We start from the raw sequence: 21,849 nt of genomic DNA on the forward strand, positions 1-21,849 counted from the left end.
GGCTACCAAGGTCCCTGCTCCCTGATGTGTAATATCCTCTTCTTGAGTATGGGTGGGACTTGCCTATATGATGAATATAGCTCCCATAATTAGGATATGCTATGGAGCAGTGGTCCCCAACCTTTTTGGCACCAGAGACTGGTTTCATGGAAGACAATTTTTCCATGGATTGGGGGTGGGGGACGGTTTGGGGATGAAACCGTTCCACTTCAAATCATCATAAGGAGCATGCAACCTAGATCCCTCACCTGTGCAGTTCACAACAGGGTTCATGTGCTCCTATGAGACTCTAAGGCCACCGCTGATCTGACAGGAAGCGAAGCTCAGGTGGTAGGTAATGTTCCCTCCAACACTGCTCACCTCCTGCTGCGTGGCTGATTCCAGGTCTATGGCCAGAGGTTGGGGACCCCTGCTATATAGCACAGTTTGCTTTAAGAACAGAAGTTATTTTGGGTAAGCCTGATCTAATTAGAGTAGCCTTTAAAAAGGTCTGGACCACTTCTGAAAATAAGTAACCTATGAGCTCAACATAAGAGAGATTGGAAATGTGAGAGGACCAAGTGTAGAAGGAACCACATCTCTGGGACCTGCCAGAATCAGCAAGAAAACACAGACTTCATTCACTCAACCACAAAGAAATAAATTTTGCCAATAACCTAATGGAGTCTCCAGATGAAGATGTGTCCAGCTGATACTTTGATTTCAACCTTGTTAAGAACCCAGCCATGCTGTACTGAACTCCTGACCCAAGGAAATCTGAGATAATATATTTGTGTTTTATTAACCCACTACAGTTGTGGTAATTTCTTACATAGTAATAGAAAACTAATTCTATGTATTTCATCTGTTTTGTGGAGAATTCAGTTTGCTAAAAAAAAGGAGAAGGAAGTAGAGCAGATAACTACCATCACATTTTCATTTCAAAAAAAGGCTGTGCATCATTTTGAAGACTGGAGTTGAATGGTATGCAGATTGAGGTCCTTTATGACATAATAGATGGATGAACTTGGTGGTTGGCTACTGAGGTACAAGCAAGAGACCTCAGATTAGGATGGTGGTAGCAGATATTGTGTAGAAAGGACAGATGTTAGAGCCATTTTTAGGGAACATTGAAGAACTGGAATAATGGACATGAATGGAGAAGATAGGCATCCATATTGGACCAGCCCCTGTCCACAGTATTGAAGATATCCTTATGTGTAAGTCACTTTGGGACATCAGATATCAGATATAACAGTAGAGAAATTGAGAAGGAGACCATTCAGTATATTTCCCACTTTTGTTTATGTAGTTGCATTATTTATGATGCAATCAAACCTCATATTGTCACCATTATTTTATATTTTTGTTCGATGTTTTATAGCCCATGTTAAGTCATCATAGATATAAGAGTAACAAAGCCCAGGCACTCATGTCAGTAATTTAAATATACTGCTATATTACTGCCAGAATATAATGATGCTCAATCAGCTAAATGATCTGCTCATTTTATGACACAATTGATGTCAATTTTTGAAATCAAATTTCTCAATATCCATACCATAGATTTGAATGTATGTCTTGTTTAACACATTGAACTGCTAGATTATGTATTCCAGCAATTTTAAAAGATTACGTAAATTATTTAAGATCTTGGTTGTTTTATATATAAGGTTATTTTTCTTGGGTTCTCAAAAGTGAAAATAAAATCACTTATCTAAAAATTGTGACATAATCTTTTCTCTCATAGATTTATAAATGTTATTTATTGTCTTCTGACATTAATTGTAGCAGAGAAAACTGTGGGCAGGAAAATTTTAGTTTCACTGCAGACCGTTTGCTATTTTGTCTCTTTTTTTACTAAATGGAGAAAAATTTTCTCACTGTTTATATTTATCTCCTTGTTGTTTATAAATTGGTGTTGTTGCATTTACTACTTGTGTTGATTTTTCCCATGCTATGGTACTTATTTAATCTGTATATTTCAGGCTTATTCAGCTTTCATTTTTGTCTTTCTTGTTCTTATTATGATCATTATGTCAGCTGATTTTTATTCTTTCCTCTATTTCCTTTTTATTCTTGAAATATTGCTTTCAGGACTTTTCATCAAAATTATTGCCTTTAATGTTAATTCTGTTCTTCATTAACTTGAAAACACGTTTTAACTTATACTTTTTTAGTTTACTTAAATTTTTGCTTGTTTTACACATTTACTTTTGTATTCTTTCTATTTCTTTCCATACAAACTTATGTTTCAATTTCTCGTATGCGATTTTTCTATTATACATTGGACACCAAGGAATCTTTGAATGTTTTTTTCTTATTTTGCATTAAATTGTTTATGATATCTGTTTATTTTTTGATATAAAAACAATATTGCCTTCCACTTGATCTATTTTATTTTTTAATTTGGCACTCATAAATAAGAAAATGATTGTACTAATGTTTTCATAGAAAAAGTGACATTGGTTAAAAAAATACTTTAAATAAACTCTTAGAGCTAGCTTATGATACTGACGATGCAAAAGATACATGCTGGGAATTGCTGCAAATTTAGAAAAAAAAATTTAATTTACCAAGGTGTAGAAAAGATTCTAATTCCATGTCATAATTTATAAGATGATGATGAAGATGAACTATATGAGAATAGTTTCTGTTCAGAAACTATAGGAGGAGAGAGTCAAGTTGGCAGACTAGAGGCAGCTAGTGTGCAACACTTCTACAGAGAGAAAACAAAGTGGCTGCTAAACAGCGCCTAGCGGCCCTGCAAGCCAATCATCTAATAAACCATGTGGAGATCCAGCAAGGCAGTGAGGGAACACAGAGAACAGAAAAGAGTGAAGCTAAGCAGAAGCCCATCTGGGATTAGTACACAGGCAGGAGAAGCGCCCCAAAATGGGGAAAGGGTGAATGAGTGAGTGAGAGCCACTGGGGGATCCACAGGGATCTGTGCAAGCCTTGGAAGGAGAAAATCCCCTTCACCCCCCGGGCTGCTAGACTGATACAGAGCCACCTGCAGTTTTTGCAGAGGCAGCACTCAAGTCTATGGGGACCACCAAAAGCACTGGACTTCAGAGAAACCCAGCACCAGCTGTCATAGCCCCAACTGAGAACACAATTGGAGTGTCCAAGAACAGTAAGATTGCTCCACTCCACCTCAGAAGACTAGGCTTGGTGCCAGCTTCCAGCGCAGTGGCCTTGCTTCTGCCTCAACTCTGCCAGGGGGAACAGCTCCAGGTTCCTCGGGAAGCACTTTGATGGCAGGATGGGCAACACATCCATCACCACTGCTCATAGCCAGGTGGTCCATACCTCCTGTGGCTTGCAGCACAGTGGAAATGCTTCTGCCTAAACTCTGTGGGAGGGTGTAATCCCATGTTCCCACAAGAAGCACCCAGACAGTAGATTGGGTAAGCACCCCCGCTGCTTCTAGCTGAGTGGTACCCACTGGCTGAGTTAGTGACCAAAGAAGGGAGAGCGCTTACTCTCAGAACATGGAGAGGTGTTAGGTGCCTGGTTTTGTGAGTGAGTGGAGGAGCAAGCAGGGTGTGCCTCCCTCAACAGGACCTGTCCAGCAGGTCCTATAGGAGGAGGGAGTCAAGATGACAGACTAGAGGCAGCTAGTGTGGTCTGCCAACCATGATCCCTGCCTGAGGGAGCCCTGTGGACAAGAACACCTAACAAAGGCAACACAACCATGGAACCAATGATTGGAGGAGGCTCTTCCAAAATGCAGGAGCCGGCCAGGTGAGGCAGTCATTTCTCTCCCACATCTTCTCAAACACAGAAGAGCACTGCTGCCAACTGTGCCAAAGTACCAAAGAGACATATGGCTGAGTAAGAGTCTATCTGCCAGCCAGTACTTGTAAATGCCACATACTAGATTACAGCTCAAAATGCAACACCAAAATATTTTGCTACTGTACAGCACCTGTGAAAACTAAGGCAAAAATCCAGCCACAAATATAGATTTAGTACAGAGTTCTGGCCCTCTGAAAATATCCAGAAATAAAGCCAACTGACTAAACTTAACTCACATCACAGTTAAAGGAACATTAGCCCTCACACATAAGAAAGTTTCAATCCAAGAACTCGAAACTCAAAAAGCCAGTGTGTTCCCTTAACTGCAAAAGAACCCACTAGAACCCTAGAAATGGTTCTTGGTCAGACTGAGATGACTGAAAGGATGGACATAGAATTCAGAATCTGGATAGCAAGAAAGCTCATCAGGATTAAGGAGAAAGTTGAAACCAAATCCAAGGAATGTAATAATTTTTTAAAAATGATCTAGGAGCTAAAAGACGAAATAGCCATTTTATGAAAGAACAAAACTAAACTTCTAGAACTGAAGAATTTACGTCAAGAATTTCACAATACAGTTAGAAGCATCAACATTAGACTAGATCAAGCTGAAGAAAGAATTTCAGAGATTGAAGGCTGGTTTTTCAAATCAACTCAGTCAGACAAAAATAAAGAAAAAAGAATTCAGAAACCTGAACAAAACCTCTGAGAAATGTGCGATTACATAAAGAGACCAAATCTATGACTCACTGGAATTTCTGAGACAGAAGAAGAGAGAGTAGGCAACTTGGAAAACACATTTGAGGACACCGTTTATGAAAACTTTCTAATCTTGCTAGAGAGGAGGATGTACAAATTCATGAAACACAGAGAACCTCTGCAAGATACTACACAAGATAACCATACCCAAGGCACATAGTCATCAGATTCACCAGTGTAAACACAAACACAAAAAACTTAAAGGTAGGTGGAAAAAAGGTCAGGCCACCTAAAAAGAGAACCTCATCAGGCTAGCAGCAGACCTCTCAACAGAAACCTTACAAACCATAAGAGATTGGGAGCCTATTTTCAGCATTCTTAAAGAAAATAAATTCCAACCAAGAATATCACACCCTGCCAAACTAAACTTCATAAGCGAAGTAAAAATAAAATTCTCCAGCTCTAAGGGTACTCATTACCAGCAAACCACCCTTAAAATATGTCCGTAATGGAGTGTTAAACATGGAAACCAAAGATCAAAACCTGCTACCACAAAAACACACTCAAGCACATAGCCCACATACGATATTACACAATTACACAATCAAGTCTACAAAATAAGCAGCAAGAGCACAATGACAGAATCAAAATCTCATATGTCAATACTAATCCTGAATATAAATGGTCTACATGCCTCAATAAACCCTTTTCCCATTTAGATAAAAAGTACAGCTCTTTGCCAGCATTCATTTAAACACACTCTTTGAAGTTGAAAATTTGACTGATTTTAAATGTGAAAATAAAATCTAAAAACTATTCTCTGAGTTATTTCTAGACAGAATTAACATCAGAATAATTAGAATTATCTATTTTGTAAAAATTGGATTCATCAAATGAATTTTTGGCCAACAACTATTAGAGAATGATGTTAACATTATGCATAGGAGTGCCAAACTTTCTAGGATTTGATATTTTTAGCAATTGAGAATTACTATAGTTTGTAAATGAGAATATCACTACTAAAAACAGAATATTATATATAGAACAGTGTCTTTTGTTTCCAAAGTCAATAAACTAGAGTGATGCAAAAATAATATTAAAAGCAATATTTTGTGGCAAAGTCATTTTTGGGCAAACACTCCAGCCACAAGTGCCACTAGTGAGTATTCTCAGAGCAAACCCAAAAAGGAGTAAAAGTCATAGAGTGGCAAACTGGATAAAAAAAGACAAAATCCAACTGTCTGTTGTCTTCAAGAGACATATCTCCATATAATAATGCTCCAGGCTCAAAGTAAAGGGATAGAGAAAGACCTACCAGGCAAACAGAAACCAGAAAAGAGCAGGAGTTGCTATTCTTTTATCAGATATTACAGACTTTAAACCAATAACAATCAGGAAGGACAAATAAAGCATTACATAATGATAAGGGGTTTAATTCAACAAAAAGACTTAACTATCCTAAATACATAGGTACCCAATATCGGAGCACCTGCATTTACAAAACAAGCTCTTCCTAACCTACAAAAACACTTCGAGAGTCACACAATAATAGTGAGGGACTTCAACACCCCACTGACAGTGTTAGACAGATCATCAAGGCAGAAAACTAACAAAAATATTCTGTATTTAAATTCTACCCCTGACCAATTGAACTTAATAGACATCTACAGAAGGCTTCACCTAGAAACCGTAGAATATACATTATTCTCATCTACACATGGAATATATTCTAATATCAACCACATGCTTTATCTTGAAGCAAGTCTCAATAAATTTAAAATAATCAAAATTATATCAAGCATATTCTTAAACAGTAGTGCAATAAAAACAGAAACCAAAATCAAGAGATTTTTTCAAAACTACACAAAACAGGAAGACATTACCCTCTTAAAATTATATGCACCTAACACTGGAGCTTCCAGATTTATAAAACAGTTACTATTAGACCTAAGAAATGAGATAGATAGCAACACAATAATAGTGGGGGACTTCAACACCCCACTGATAGCACTAGACAGATCATCAAGACAGAAAGCCAACAAAGAAATAACGGACTTAAACTATACCCTAGAACAAATGGATTTAACGTATATTTCCAGAACATGCTCCCCAACAAGTATATAATACACATTCTTCTCATCAGCACATGGAACATTACCAAAGATAGACCATATGATAGGCCACAAAACAAGTCTCAATAAATTTAAGAAAATCAAAATTATATCAAGTACTCTCTCAGATCACAGTGAAGTATAATTGGAAATCACTCCAAAAGGAACCCTCAAAACCATTCAAATACGTGGAAATTAAATAACCTGCTCCTGAATGATCATTGGGTCAACTATGAAATCAGAATGGAAATATGAAAATTATTTGAAATGAATGATAATACTGACACAACTTATCAAAACCTCTGGGATACAGCAAAGGCAGCGCTAAGAGGAAAGTTCACCACATGTTCCTATTCATAAGTGGGAGTTGAACAATGAGAATACATGGACACAGGGAGGGGAGCAATACACACCGGGGCCTGTTGAGTGTTGGCAGTGATGGGAATGAACTTAGAGGATGGGTCAATAGGTGCAGCAAACCACCATGGCACACGTATACCTATGTAACAAACCTGCATGTTCTGCACATGTATCACAGAACTTAAAAAAAAAAAAAAAGTCCAAGACTAGATGAATTCACAGCTGAATTCTACCAGTCCTTCAAAGATGTATTGGTGCCAATCCTACTGAAAAAATTCTGAAAGAGAAAGAGTGTATTAGTCCATTTTAATACTGGTATAAAGAACTGCCTGAGACTGGGTAATTTATAAAGGAAAGAGGTTTAATTGACTTACAGCTAAGCATGGCTGGGAAAAACTCAGAAAACACAATTATGGCAGAAGGCAGAGGGGATGCAAGGCACCTTCTTCACAAGGAAGCAGGAAGGAAACGTGCTGAGGAAAGGGGGAAGAGCCCCTCATAAAACCATCAGATCTCATGAGAACTTTCTCACTATCATGAGAACAGCCTGGGGGAACCACCCCCATTATTCAATTACCTCCACCTGGTCTCTCCCTTGACACGTGGAGATTATAGAGATTAAAATTTAAGATGAGATTTGGGTGGGGACACAAAGCCTAACCATATCAGAGGGAATCCTCCTTAAATTATTCTATGAAGTAAGTATTACCCTAGTACCTAAACCAGGAAAAGACATTAAAAAAATAACTACAGATGAATATCGCTGATTAACATAGATGCAAAAATCCTGAACAAAATACTAGCCAACTGAATCCAACAGCACATCAAAAAGATAATAATACATCACGATCATGTGAATTTCATCTTAGGGATACAGGGATGGTTTAACATATGCAAGTCAATAACTGTGATACAGTAAATAAACAGAATTAAAAACAAAAACCATATGATCATCTCAATAGATACAGGAAAAACAATGGATAAAATCCAGCTTCCCTTTATGATAAAAGCCCTCAACAAAATAGGCCTAGAAGGAACATACTTCAAAGTAATAAAAGTCATGTATGACAAACCCACAGCTAATATCACACTGAATGGGGAAAAGTTGAAAGCATTCCCCTTGAGAACTGGAACAAGACAAGTGTGTCTACTTTTACTACTTATACTCAACATAATACTTGAAGTCCTAGCCAGATCAGACAAGAGAAAGAAATAAAGAACATCCAAGTTGAAAACGAAGGATTCAAACTGCTGCTGTTTGTTCATGATGTGATTGTATACCTGGGACACCCTAAAGACTCATCTAAAAAGCTTCTAGATCTAATAAACTAATTCAGAAAAGTCTCAGCATGCAAAATCAATGTACATAAATCAGTAGCACTTCAATACACTTACAACGACCATGTAGAGAATAAATTCAAGAACTCACTCCCTTTTACAACAGCTGCACAAAAAGGTGAAAGATCTCTACAGGAAAACTAAAAAACACTGCTGAAAAAATCTTAGATGACATAAACAAATGGAATCACTTTCCATGCTTATGGATGGGAAGAAAATGACCATATGGCCCATATTAATCTATAGATTCAATGCAATTCTCATTAAAATACTATCATCATTCTTCACAGAACTAGAAAAATAATCCTAAAATTCATTATGGAATCAAAAAAGAGCCCACATAGTCAAAGCAATACTAAGAAAAAGGAAAAATCTGAAGGCATCACATTACCCAACTTTGAACCATACTATAAGGCTATAGTTACCAAAACAGCAAGATTCTCATATAAAAATAGGAGCATAGACAAATAGAACAGAATAGAGAACCCAGAAAGTATTTAAGCCAACTGATCTTCAACAAAGCATACCAAAACATAAACTGGGGAAAGGGCACACTATTCAATAAATGGTGCTAGGAAAATTGGCAAACCACATGTATAAGAATGAAACTGGATTCCCATCTCTCACCGCATACAAAAATCAACTCAAAATGGATAAGACTTAAATTTAAATGTGAAACCATAAAAATTCTAGAAGATTACATCAGAAGAACTCTTCCGGACGTTGGTTTAGGCAAAAAATTCATGATTAAGACCGAAAAGCAAAAAATAAATAAATAAATAAATAGGACCTAATTAAACTAAAAACCTTCAGCACAGCAAAAGTAATAATCAGCCAAGTAAACAGACAACACACAGAGTGGGAGAAGATATTTGCAAACTACTATGCCTTCGACAAAAGACTAGTGTCTAGAATCTACAATAACTCAAACAAATCAGCAAGGAAAAAAATAATCCCATCAAAAATGGGCAAATGATATGAACAGATGTTTCTCAAAAGAAGATATACAAACAGCCAACAAACATATGAAAAAGTGCTCAACAGCACTAATCATTAGAGAGGGAAATGCAAATTAAAACCGCAATGAGAAAATCGTCTACTGCTGCAGGAATGACCATAATTAAAAAATCAAAAAACAAAAGATGTTGGTATGGATGTGGTGAAAGGGAACATTTTCAAACTACTAGTGTGAATGTAAATTAGTACAACCACTATGGAAAACAGTATGGCGATTTCTTTTTGAGTCTCTGTTGTGCAGGCTGGAGTGCAGTGGCACAATCTCTGCTCACTGCAACCTCCACCTCCCAGGTTCAAGCAATTTTCCTGACTCAGCCTCCAGAGTAGCTGGGATTACAGGTGCCCAACACCATGTCCGACTAATTTTTGTATTTTTTAGTAGAGACAGGGTTTCACCATGTTGGCCAGGCTGGTCTTGAACTCCTGACCTCAGGTGATCCACTCACCACAGCCTCCCAAAATGCTGAGATTACAGGCGTGAGTCACTGTGCCCAGATGGAGATTTCTTAAAGAACTGAAAGTACAACTACCATTCGATCCAGTAATTCCACTACTGAGTATGTGCCCAAAGGAAATAATTCATTCTATCAATAAAACACATGGAGTCTTATGTTCATTGCAGCACTATTCACAATAACAAAGACATAGATTCAATCTAGATGCCCATCAACAGTCAATTGGATAAAGAAAATGCTGTATTATAAATATACCATGTAACACTACAGCTGAGAGGTGAAGCCAGATGGACTTCTGGGTTGGGTGGGGACTTGGAGAACTTTTCTGTCTTATAAGAGGATTGTAAAATGCACCAATCAGCACTCTGCAGCTAGGATTGTAAAATGCACCAATCAGCTCTCTGTGGCTAGCTAGAGGTTTGTAAAATGGACCAATCAGCACTCTGTAAAATGGACCAATCAGTGCTCTGTAAAATGGACCAATCAGTGTTCTGTAAAATGGACTAATCAGCACTCTGTATAATGGACCAATCAGCAGGACATGGGTGGGGGATAAATAAGGGAATAAAAGCTGGCCCCCTCAGTCTGCAGGGGTAACCTGTTCAGTTCCCTTCACCCTGTGAAAGCTTTGTTATTTCTCTCTTCACAATAAATCTGGCTGCTGCTCACTCTTTGGGTCTGTGCCATCTTTAAGAGCTGTAAAGCTCACCGCAAAGGTCCATGTCTCCCTTCTTGAAGTCAGCAAGATCAGGAACCCACCGGAAGGAACCAACTCTGGACACACAGCCATAAAAAGGAATAAAATCATGACTTTTACAGCAACATGAATGGAGCTGGAAGCCATTATTCTAAGCTAAGTAACATAAAAACAGAAAACCAAATACTGCATATTCTCACTCATAAATGAGAGCTAAACACAGCACACAGGAACATAAATATAGGAACAATAGGCACTGAGGACCACTAGAAGGAGAGGAGTGGGTGCAGGCTGTAGAACCACCTGTTGGAAGCTATGCCTACTGCGTGGGTGATGGGATTGTTGGGACCCCAAACCTCAGCATAACAACATGTACCCATGTTTCAAACCTGCACATGTACCCTTTAATTTATAATAAATGTTGAAATTATTTTCATAAAAATAAAATAATAATGCTTTTTACCAATAAATAGAGCACTTTAATTCTCAATGTCTCTGTTTTAATTACAGTATACTATGTAAATATTCATTTTTATAGTTCTTGATGAATTTCTTTATACATTTATAATTTACAGTGAAAATAATTTTTAATAATAAAAATTGCCAAAAATGTTTGGAGGTCACAGCAAAATTATTATTATTGATTGTTATGATTACTTTGAAGTTTCACCTTATATGGTCATTATTGCTATCCTGTATTTCCACACAAAGTGAAAGCTTCCTGTATTAGGTGTGTGTAATCATATTTATAAAAACATACATACTTTCATATATATTCACTTAGCATAAATTCTTGAGAATGGGAAAAATATTGATGAGAAGCAGAGAACACTATTATTTTAAAATATAAAAAAATTCTTACTGAATTGGTGCTTGCCTACAATTTCTGTATTTTAAAAACATAAATAAAAATATGCTATTTACACTTTTATTTGTATGTATTGGAGGAGACAGGATGTTGTTCTTCACATAACATATCATTGTATTTCTTTAGGCGTAAAAAACTAAAATCCAGGGTTGGGCGTGGTGGCTCACACCTGTAATCCCAGCACTTTGGGAGACCGAGGCGGGTGGATCGCGAGGTCAGGAGACCAAGACCATCTTGGCCAACATATTGAAACCCTGGCTCTACTAAAAATACAAAAATTAGCTGGGCGTGGTGATATGTGCCTGTAGTCCCAGGTACTCAGGAGGCTGAGGCAGGAGAATTGCTTGAACCCAGGGGATGGAGGTTGCAGTGAGACGAGATCATGCCACTGCAATCCAGCCTGGGCAACAGAGCGAGACTCTGTTTAAAAAAAAAAAAAATCCAAAAATTACAACCAAGTGACCTGTATTTATGACCTAGGTCATAAAATACTATTGTAATTTCACACCTTAAATTTGTTAGAGGTAGAAGTACCACAGAATTCCCATCTTTCCTGAGGGTAAAAAGGATAAAAATGTTTTTTTTTTCTTTTCTCTTAACTGATTAAAAGGAAATAGCAACTAGCCTAATCAAGGCTTAATCTTTTCTTCCTATTAATAAGTGGATATGCAGTTCTACTTGCTGCATTCAATGAGGATATGTTTGAAAAAAGAAAATTGAACTTTTCAAGTAGCTCACCTTCTGTTCAGAGCTGCTCTCACCTTTTTTATTTTATTTATTTATTTTTTAAATTTATTTTTTGAGATGGAGTCTTGCTCTACCGCCCAGGCTGGAGTGCAGTGGCACTTTCTTGGCTCACTGCAACCTCAGCCTCCCTGGTTTAAGTGATTCTCCTGCCTCAGCCTCCCAAATAGCTGAGACTACAGGCATGCACCACCACGCCAGGCTAATTTTTGTATTTTTCATAGAGACGGGGTTTCACCATGTTGGCCAGGCTGGTCTCGAACTCCTGACCTCAAGTGATCTGCCTGCCTAGGCCTCTCAAAGTGCTGGGATTACAGGTGTGAGCAACTGCGCCGGCCTGCTCTCACCCTTTAAACTCCATTCATTAGATTCCTATCTCCTCACCTTATAATATTGGGTGGGAGGGGTTTTTTAACTGGCAAAGAGATGGCAGTTTTGAAAGAAATGTTTATTATGTTGACTTATCGACACCATGTTAAAAGAGATGTGGAATAAATATGGGCATTAGCTAGCATCGTATCCCCCAAAAAGGGATGCAGTTATTTGCAATCACACAACTGAGGCTCATGGGATGGGAAGGTTTTCTCAGAGCCTTTATGTGAAAGTATAAAATAATACTCTTGTTTCTGGCACCAATAATTCAATATGATGTCTTCCTTCAGGAGCAGTTGTCATCTAGGAAATTTACCTAAATCATAGCAACAACAAAGTCTGTCATTTCTTTCATTATTCTATTCCTGGCCTGGCTAGATAAGAGCAGAAAGATAATTAAGTCAGTGATGAGTTGCAGGCACGATGCCATTTCAGCTATTAAGAAATATACTGAGGAGTACATATATAGACACACGGTGGCAGACCTGTGAGGGGCATCATTTTAGCTTTTTTTAATGCCCCGTCTGTCCCACTGATAAACATCCATCTTTCAGTACTGCAGCTGAGGTAATTAAATGATAAATAGATGGTAGGTAGATAGATAGATTTTATAGATTTGTTTTAAAACAAAAATATTGCTTAAACATAACGTGCTTTTTATAGTAATTTTTTTTCTGAAAATAGTTCAGATGAACATGGTTATCTTTTAAGAATGAAAACATCATCATTGATGATAAAATGTTATATCACTATTATTAAAAACTTTTTTTTTTAAACTTTTAAGTTCAGGGGTACTGGTGCAGATTTGTTATATAGGTAAGTTTTCCTCATGGGAGTTTGCTGTACAGATTATTTCATCACTTAGGTATCAAGCTTAGTACCCATTGGTTATTTTTCCTGATCCCCTTTCTCCTCCCACCCTCCACCCTCCAATAGGCACCAATGTGTGTTGTTCCCCTCTATGCATGGCTGTGTTCTCATTATTTAGCTCCCATTTATAAGTGAGAAAATGTGGAAAAACACATTTTATAATCGACCTTACTGATATCATAGAAATTATGACCATACACTGAATATTGCCAGTATTATAAGACATTAAACATGTGTGTATATTATATACAATATTATAAAAGTTAAATGGAAATGTAGCTAAATACCCCAAAAATGCAAATAAACTAGTGACCCACGTAAGATAAAAAATTCATATTAGGGTATTGCTATATATGTGAAAGTGTTCGCATAAATGGGCGTTATCTCCAAAGGTCCATAGTCCTGCCTTTCCCATCTTGATTAACATTATATGTAGAAAGGCTATAGTGTTCTAAAGTTTTTTTAAAAAGCAATAGATTAGGCCTTGCTTATTTTTTCTTTATGTTTTTCTAACTTTACACAAAACGAAAATAATTTTTATCATTCTATTTTTCATGAATTTTTTTGAAGTGTGTACTTTTATCGTAAATGAGCTCAGCAATTTGTCTTTCCTTATCTGTTTCTTCCTTCCATGTCTCCTGTGTGCCCGGGACTATATTATAAAATTACATATGTGAGTCATGACATAAAGATTATATTCATATATATGAACAAATTTTATGCATATAAATACACACTAATATTTTAACAACATTGGATTATACTGCTTATTACCATTTTTAAATTTATATTTAATATAATGTTGTTCATGTTGTAAAATAATTTAAAATAATCTAATTCTTATAGATAAATCTATATCTGTATCTCTGTTTCTAAGTTATTAGGCCAAAATGATGATTCCTTTGATTAACGTCTTCTATACAGTCACTTGAACTTATTAGTATTAAATCATTAATAGTGTGGAAAATATCAACATTATATTAACTCTGGTAAATAAAACTGAGTAGATAGCATCATGAAAATTTCTGATTATTTTCTGCAAATAATTTCCTAGAAGGTTACTGCGTAAAAAAGCATAAACGTTTTAAACATAAAAATTTCTGGCTTTTACTTCTAGTTAAGACAGAGTAATTCATATCTGACTATAAGAATAGACAAGATCCTGAATAAGCACCAGTATCTTGCTGCTTTTTGCCTGATTTCATTTTAGTTTGGTTGAAAACAGAAGCTTAAAAAAAATCAAGCAAAAACTGTCAGAACCAACTTTGTCAAAAGTCTGGAAAACAGTCAAAGGTTGTCAACAAGAAAACAAATGCTGAATCAAAGAAAAGGCAACTTAAAAACAGTAGGAAAGCTTTATGATGCTTTATTTGTTCTTGTGCCACCCCCTCCCCAGCACTGCAGCTATTCTGAATCTGGTAGAGTTTCCCAGCCTGGGCCCCTGGGCCCTGGTTTTGGAGAGGGGAGAGAAAGCTTCATCGATAAAGAATTGTTTGTCTCTTCTTATCTGTCTGGGGCGTAAGCTGATGCATGATCGGTCATTGTTTTCCCTAACTAGGAACCTACTTGAGGAGAAAAAGCTGCAGGCATTCCTAAAAAACATTACAAGGTGACTGACTAACCCATAGCAGCTTGAGTAGGTCCTCAGGGCATATAAAAGACTAGAAGTCTGTGAGGAAAAGCAGAGGAGAGTTTCTTTTGGAACTTAGGGCATTAAAAAGTGCCAGCGTTTATTGGAGTGTTTAGAAAGCCACATTCATGCCCAGGACAGGAAGCTTACTCAGAGAAAAGCCGAGAAGACCCAGAATTTCACCTCTGAGTGATCTCTAAGAGCGGTCCAGGCAAAAAGTGAGGGTGAAGACAGAGTTGTGAATGGCCTGGCTAATTGGTGAAGGGAAGCCTCAGCACAGAGCCAATGTACAAAGAGTGGGAGATGAGTTTTGGGTTTTTTTCTTCTTTTTTTTTTTCTTTTCCTCTTCTCCCCATCTCATCTTAAATACTTGGCAACCATAAAGTCCTATGACTGAATACCGTTTAAGGATGTTCTTCATCATATAGGCAAAGCTGCTGATGGATTAAAAATTAAACTGTCTTGAATAAGTACTAGTTTTGAAAAATACAGAGTTTAAAACAACAGCTTAATTTGACTAAACTTAGAAATAATCACTATGGAGGAAATTTTTTAAAGAGAATAAATTTTTTCATATGAGGAGAGAAAAACAGGATACAATGGATGCCACAGGTTTGAACACACTGCCTTTCTTATATCTACCCTCTTCACTTTCAGGGAAATTTTTATGTTTGCAAGGGGACTTCAGGGGCATCTGTTCTAGGGAGATATTAATGCTTTCAATTCATGATTGAGAGATTTGGAAATGAGAAAGAAAAATAAACATATATCAGGGGAAAATGTTGTGTTTTGTGAGTTGAAAGGGGTCGTTAACAATGTAGTGTAAAGAATGACTGTAAAGCTCTCATAACTATATCCACATTGCTACCATATAAAATATGTCTAAAAATGTTCCTTCCTCTTAAATTAAAAGTTAACTGCATACAGAATATCCAGCGAAAAGGAAATGCAAGACAAAGCACTGACTTCATAAGAAATTAGGTCAAACCAAAAAAAATGGATGATTAAAATTTTCTGCTAATCATCTCTAGATATTATTAAACTATGCTGAATGTAAAACACCACATATATTTGAGTCTTCTGAGTTAAATGCAAAAGTATGGGGTCCAACTGAAAGCAACAGGAAAAAAGACAAATGTTATTTAGTATATTAGATTTCCGTAGCAGGTGTATGCAATGAGGACAATGAAAAAAATCAGCCCTTAGTTGAGTCTATTAAGAGAAAGATAATTTTGTTGGAATTCACTTTCTGCAATATTGGAATTCACTTCGTGCAATAGTAGGAAATGTAAGACTCTCTCATTGCAGTAAAGGAAGCATTGATTCCTCTGTTCACTGGGTTTGTCATAATTAGAGGATGGATTAGTCACATTCTCTGGCTCACTTAATAAAATTCACAATAATTCATTTCATTTTTGAACTACAGATAGCATGCTAATTTCAAATTGTTTTGAAGCTTTCTTTCTCTGTCAACTTAATAGTCAATTCCTTACCAAATAAGTATATAAATTGTCATTGAAAATTCATCAATAAATAAACTAGAGATAAATCTGAACCATCTGTTAACTGCTTGGCTATAGTAACCCCACTGGGACATTTACAAATACATAGGCACACAAACAGCTTCTACTTTCCCTATACTATTTCTTTGTCTTCTGGTCACCTTTCGTCCATTCAACTAAACATGGTCTTGCTGCTACGGAAAAAGGCTTTGAGAAAATCTGTGAATTCCAAAATAAAAAGAAAGGACAAATTGTAGAATTATGGAGAGCTATAAAAGCAGAGTGCAGGGCAAGACCCTTATGCTGTGCTAGACTGTTTACAGGTAGCTCCTTCTCCCAAAATAGTATTTCTTTTCATTACATGGAAAATTATCTCTCATATTGCAGACCTCTCATGTATTTTACAAACAGAGAAAATTTTGAATTAAAAAGTCATTTTTGAATAATCAAATTGATCTCCTAAAAACTAGGGGTCAAGGAACAATCATTGCATATTTGCACACATTAGGTTGATGAAATTTCTAAATTTCTAATGCCTAAATAGCTCAATTGAAATTAACTTGACTTAAAATTTAAATAATTGCAATTAAACAAATTTTTAAAATCTAGAATAGAAATGAATTTATGAAATTTCTGAATTTATGAGTACTTTTTAACCTGATAGTAATTTTAGAAAAAGAAGTAAAATTTGATTGTAAACTTCAAATGTAAAATAACCTGTATGCCAATGCACATAATTAAATGCAAACAGCACACTGGAAAATAATAAAACAAATATGACAAAGTTTGATACCCTTACAATTAAAGACATCATTCAAACTTACTGAAAAGTTAAGCATTGCCACATAAAAGGACAAAGAATAAGAGCTGCCTGAAAAGTAAAACAAAAGTACTGGTGAATATAGAAACTATTGCAGTATTAGAAGTAATTGCTGAAACACTGATTGAAAGATTATGAGATACCAATTTAACCATCAGATCAGTATTTATAGAATGAATAGTATTTACAGAAACTCTCACAAAGCTGGTGAGGGTTTTATACATGTCATTTTCATGGGGGGATTATGAGAATAGAAACGGCTATAAACATTGTGAAAGTAGTTCAATAATATGTTTCAAGATATTTTACCCTCTGTGTCTTTTTACTCAGTGATTCTAATTCTTGCTGTCTGTGTTAAGAACATAACTAAAACATGAAGGATATGTCCATTATGATAAATAGTAAAACATTGAACGTAATTAAATATCTACCAATAAGGAAATATTGAATTATAACACATCCATAAATGAATTATAATGTAATCATTAAAATTATGTTCATCAAGCATTGCTAGGAAGAATGAATGCTTAATCTATAATGTTAAGTGATCATAAGATATTAAAATATATGCAATAAATACAGAAATAATGAAATGAAAACCTAAAATATTAACCAAGATAATTTCTTTTTTAAAAAAGTTACAGGTACATAGTAGGTGTATATATTTGTAGAGTGTATGAGATATTTTGACACAAACAAACAATGCATAATAACTACATCAGGGTAAATGGGATATCCACCATCTCAAGCATTTATCATATGTTTGTGTTACAAACATTCCATTATTTTTAAACATACAATTAGTTATTGTTGACTGTAATCACCCTATTGTAATAGAATGTATATGCTTTTAAAAAATTACCCTTCATACTTTTCAGTATTTTCCAAATTTCATTTTTCAGTATGTGTTAGTTTTATACCATGTATTAGCATTCTTTAACAGAATATTCAATAAATATTGTTTAATTTTGGTTAAAACAGTCTTGGTGCATGCATGAACTCATGGATTCAATTGACAAATATTGCAAATATTTACTATGGGCTTGGCACTCTCCACACCTTGAATTTGAATTGTGAACAAGATATATATAAGTCCTGCCTTTATAGAGCTCATATTCAAGTGTGGCCAGAAAATATACAGAGTTTTACTGGAGTAAAAAATGGAAAGTAAGAATGAATAAATAAGCAAATGAGAAAATGGAGATATGGACTTTAGTCACTTTTTAAAAGAGGGGAGCAGAGAATATCAGTGTTCGTTTTAAGACCTTAATGTATTTAAGTATTTTTTGTTGTTTTTATATCAGCAATAGTGGAAGTATTTTAATGGAGTGGGAGAACTGGACAATGTAGAAGAAAATATTCCAGAGTAGATTATAGAGGATGAAATTTAGAGTGCAAATCAAGGGGCTTAACTCCGATGCAAGACCAGAAATTTCTTTTATTGAAATAGTTAGAAGCACAGAAAATATAGGTATAAACAGTAAAGGATTTACAGAGGTAGTCTTGGGAAAATAAGAAAATTGGACCAATTACTTCTAATTTTTTCAATAAGGTGTATGATTCAATCATATGAGCTGACCATGTCAAGTTTGGTGTTTGGGTTTAAAGAAAATTAATATGATGACCTTTGGAGAGAGTAAAGAAGTTGTGAGTTTAGTTGTCTGGAGAAGTGGAAAGTGAATTTATACCAGGAAATGTAAAAACATTGCTGGAAACTTGATTTATGATGTAAAAGTACAGGTATATTCTTACTATCTAATTAGAAGACTCTAGTCAAAGGAAGCTTAGCTGCTCTTGTTCAGATGCAGATAATTGTGTTCAAGATCACCAGGTTTCAGCCAATTAATGGAATGATTCATAAATAAGAGCATCACTTACTAAGCAAATGCTTACCAAATGTGCTTACCAAAGAAGCACATGAGGACAGGAGAAAGACAGTAAATGATACAGTTGATACGCTAGAGTTCTTTCTTCAAAATTTACACCCTTTCAACAATTTTTAAGATACTGTTGGTTGTTAAGGATATTTGAAAAAGATATGAGCAGAAGCTGTGGTAGGGCAAGACCAGGATAAAACCATTAGAGGTCTTCCGAAACTAGCGTCTTTCTAAATGTCTGATCTTCCCCAATTCTCCCTTGACATAATTTCTCCCTAAGTCATGCATGCTAGAATTTTTCTCTACCCATGCAAGATTAGGGTAGAGTTTAGGGTAGTAAAATAGATGAGATATTATATTCTTTCTCATAGAGTCCACAAAGGACAAAGAGAGGCATAAATCTACCTGATCACATTTAACACTGCAAGATAGCTGTCCAAATTCATGTGAAAATAAAGTGTAAAGAGTGGTAGAATAATTGAATCTGTCTCGCAGCAGTAGAGAAGATTACATTAATTTTTATGCTTTTAAGTTTTCTTGATTTAAAAACCACATGTCATCTTATTAATGAAAAAACAAAACACAGTGGAAAGAAAATATCATATGAAATGTATTCTTGAATCTTGTCAAATAAGATTGGCACAAAGAATTAATCATTTTATCAGAGCAAAGGAAACCTAGTCATGGAATTAAATAAATAAAACACTTGTATTAAATTATTTGATAAATGCTTAGGGTTTTGTACTTATAATTTGGGTTAGTGGACCTTTAACAGACACTCCTATCTCTCATTCAACCCCTATCCCTCCCTAACTACTTTTATGAAACTCATTCACAAATCTCTCCCTTCTTTATCTGTGTCAGTTTTTCCTATGTTGCCCTAGTCCTGAAAGTAGAAGGAAAACTGGAGCCTTCAGCGTCTATCCAACTTGAAAACAAGTAAACTTAAAATGTACTGAACTACTCAGCTATCCCATGAAATACAGATTCAAAATCAAAATATCTGTACTAAAAAGAGAAGTAAAGAACATTTTTCAACCGATTAGTCATTTAGAAACATATTAACATGTGACCTGCACAGATTTTTTTTTCTTCTGAAAATGTACTGCTATTGATTACAACATTACTCACTGCAGTATGGCAACACCTGGCCATGTAAGGTCCTCACCACCTGGGCACTGTTTGAAATACTTTCCTTTGGTTTTATCTCATCCATCTATTTGTTCATTCAATGTGTTAGAAACAAGTGTTGGTGATTCAAAGAATAGTAAGTATTCACTCACTGCAGAGTCTGCAGATTATAATATATTTGAATTGTTTCAATCCAGACTGGCAAAGAGAGTTAGGAACAGGAAATTCCAAGCACAGAAAATAACAAAAAACAAACAAGTAATTAAATAAAAACAACTAGAAAAAAAGACGAGATAAAATAATCTGTTGTATGTGCACATCTAGTGTTTCCATAGAGCTGAGTTGTCAATGTAGGGGGAAAATAGGCCAGATTAAAAAAAAAATGTGAAGATGTAAAAAGCTAATGAATGAAATTTAAATACAAGCAATTTGGTCATATTTGTACTTTAGAGATGCAACTATGGAGGAACTGTAGAAGACAGATTGGAGTAGAAGCCTAGAGGTAGAGATTGTGTGGGTGGGTATTATAATAGTTTCATGAGATATTATGACCGTATGAAATAAAGCACTATTAGTGTGTGAAAAAGAGAAGGGGAAACATAAGACATCATTAGGATGGAGAATCAACGGGACTTGATAACAGCTGCATATGATCGTGAAGATGAAGTGTCAAAAAAGTCCAAATATGTTGTATTAGTTCATTCTCAAATTGCTATAAAAAATAGCTGAAACTGGGTTATTTAAAAGAATAGGTTTAATTAGCTCATGATTGTGCAGGCTATACAGGAAGCATGGTAGCATTTTTTTCTGGGGAGGCCTCAAGAAGATTCCAATCATGGCAGAAGGCAAAGGGGAAGCAAGGTGTCTCACAAGGCAGCAACAGGGGCAAGAAAGAGAGCAACGGGGAAAGTGCTGCACAATTTTTTTTTTTTTTTTTTTGAGACAGAGTCTCACTCTGTTGCCCAGGCTGGAGTGCAGTGGCACAATCTTTGCTCACTGCAAGCTCCGCCTCCCAGGTTCATGCCATTATCCTGCCTCAGCCTCCTGAGTAGCTGGAACTGCAGGCACTGGCCACCACGCCTGGCTAATATTTTTGTATTTTTGGTAGAGATGGGGTTTCACAAACAGCGTATGTCACAAGAACTCACTCACCATCATGAGAACAGCTCCAAAGGGATAATGCTAAACCATTCGTGAGAAATCTACCCCCATGATCCAACCACCTCCCATCAGGTCCCACTTCCAACATTGGGGACTACAGTTTGACATTAGCTTTGGTGTGATCACAGATCCAAATTATATTATTCCACCCTTGGCTCCCCCAAATCTCATGTCCTTCTCACATTTCAAAATAAAATAATGCTTTCCCACTTATTCCAAAAGTCTTAACTCACTGTAGCATTAACTCAAAAGTCTGAAGTTCAAAGTCTCATTACAGACAAGGCAAGTCCCTTCCACCTACGAGCCTGTAAATTAAAAAAAAAATCAGGTTAGTTACTTCCAATATACAATTGGGATACTGGCAATGGGTAAGTACTATTATTCTGAAAGGCGAAAATAAACTGGCCAAAAGAAAGC

At 35.9% G+C, this 21,849-nt stretch overlaps 1 long non-coding RNA gene across 1 annotated transcript in view; it reads left to right on the forward strand.

Moving 5' to 3' along the window:
- Window positions 1-1,022: 1,022 nt before the first annotated feature.
- The window catches only part of LOC129144302 (uncharacterized), a 30,842-nt gene continuing 10,015 nt past the window's right edge, over window positions 1,023-21,849 (forward strand). Inside the window, exon 1 of the long non-coding RNA XR_008548604.2 lies at window positions 1,023-1,199. This is a non-coding gene — a long non-coding RNA (uncharacterized LOC129144302). The remainder of the gene's footprint in view (window positions 1,200-21,849) is intronic.

The sequence above is a fragment of the Pan troglodytes genome, chromosome 5, assembly GCF_028858775.2.
Source record: "Pan troglodytes isolate AG18354 chromosome 5, NHGRI_mPanTro3-v2.0_pri, whole genome shotgun sequence".
Taxonomy (NCBI): domain Eukaryota; kingdom Metazoa; phylum Chordata; class Mammalia; order Primates; family Hominidae; genus Pan; species Pan troglodytes.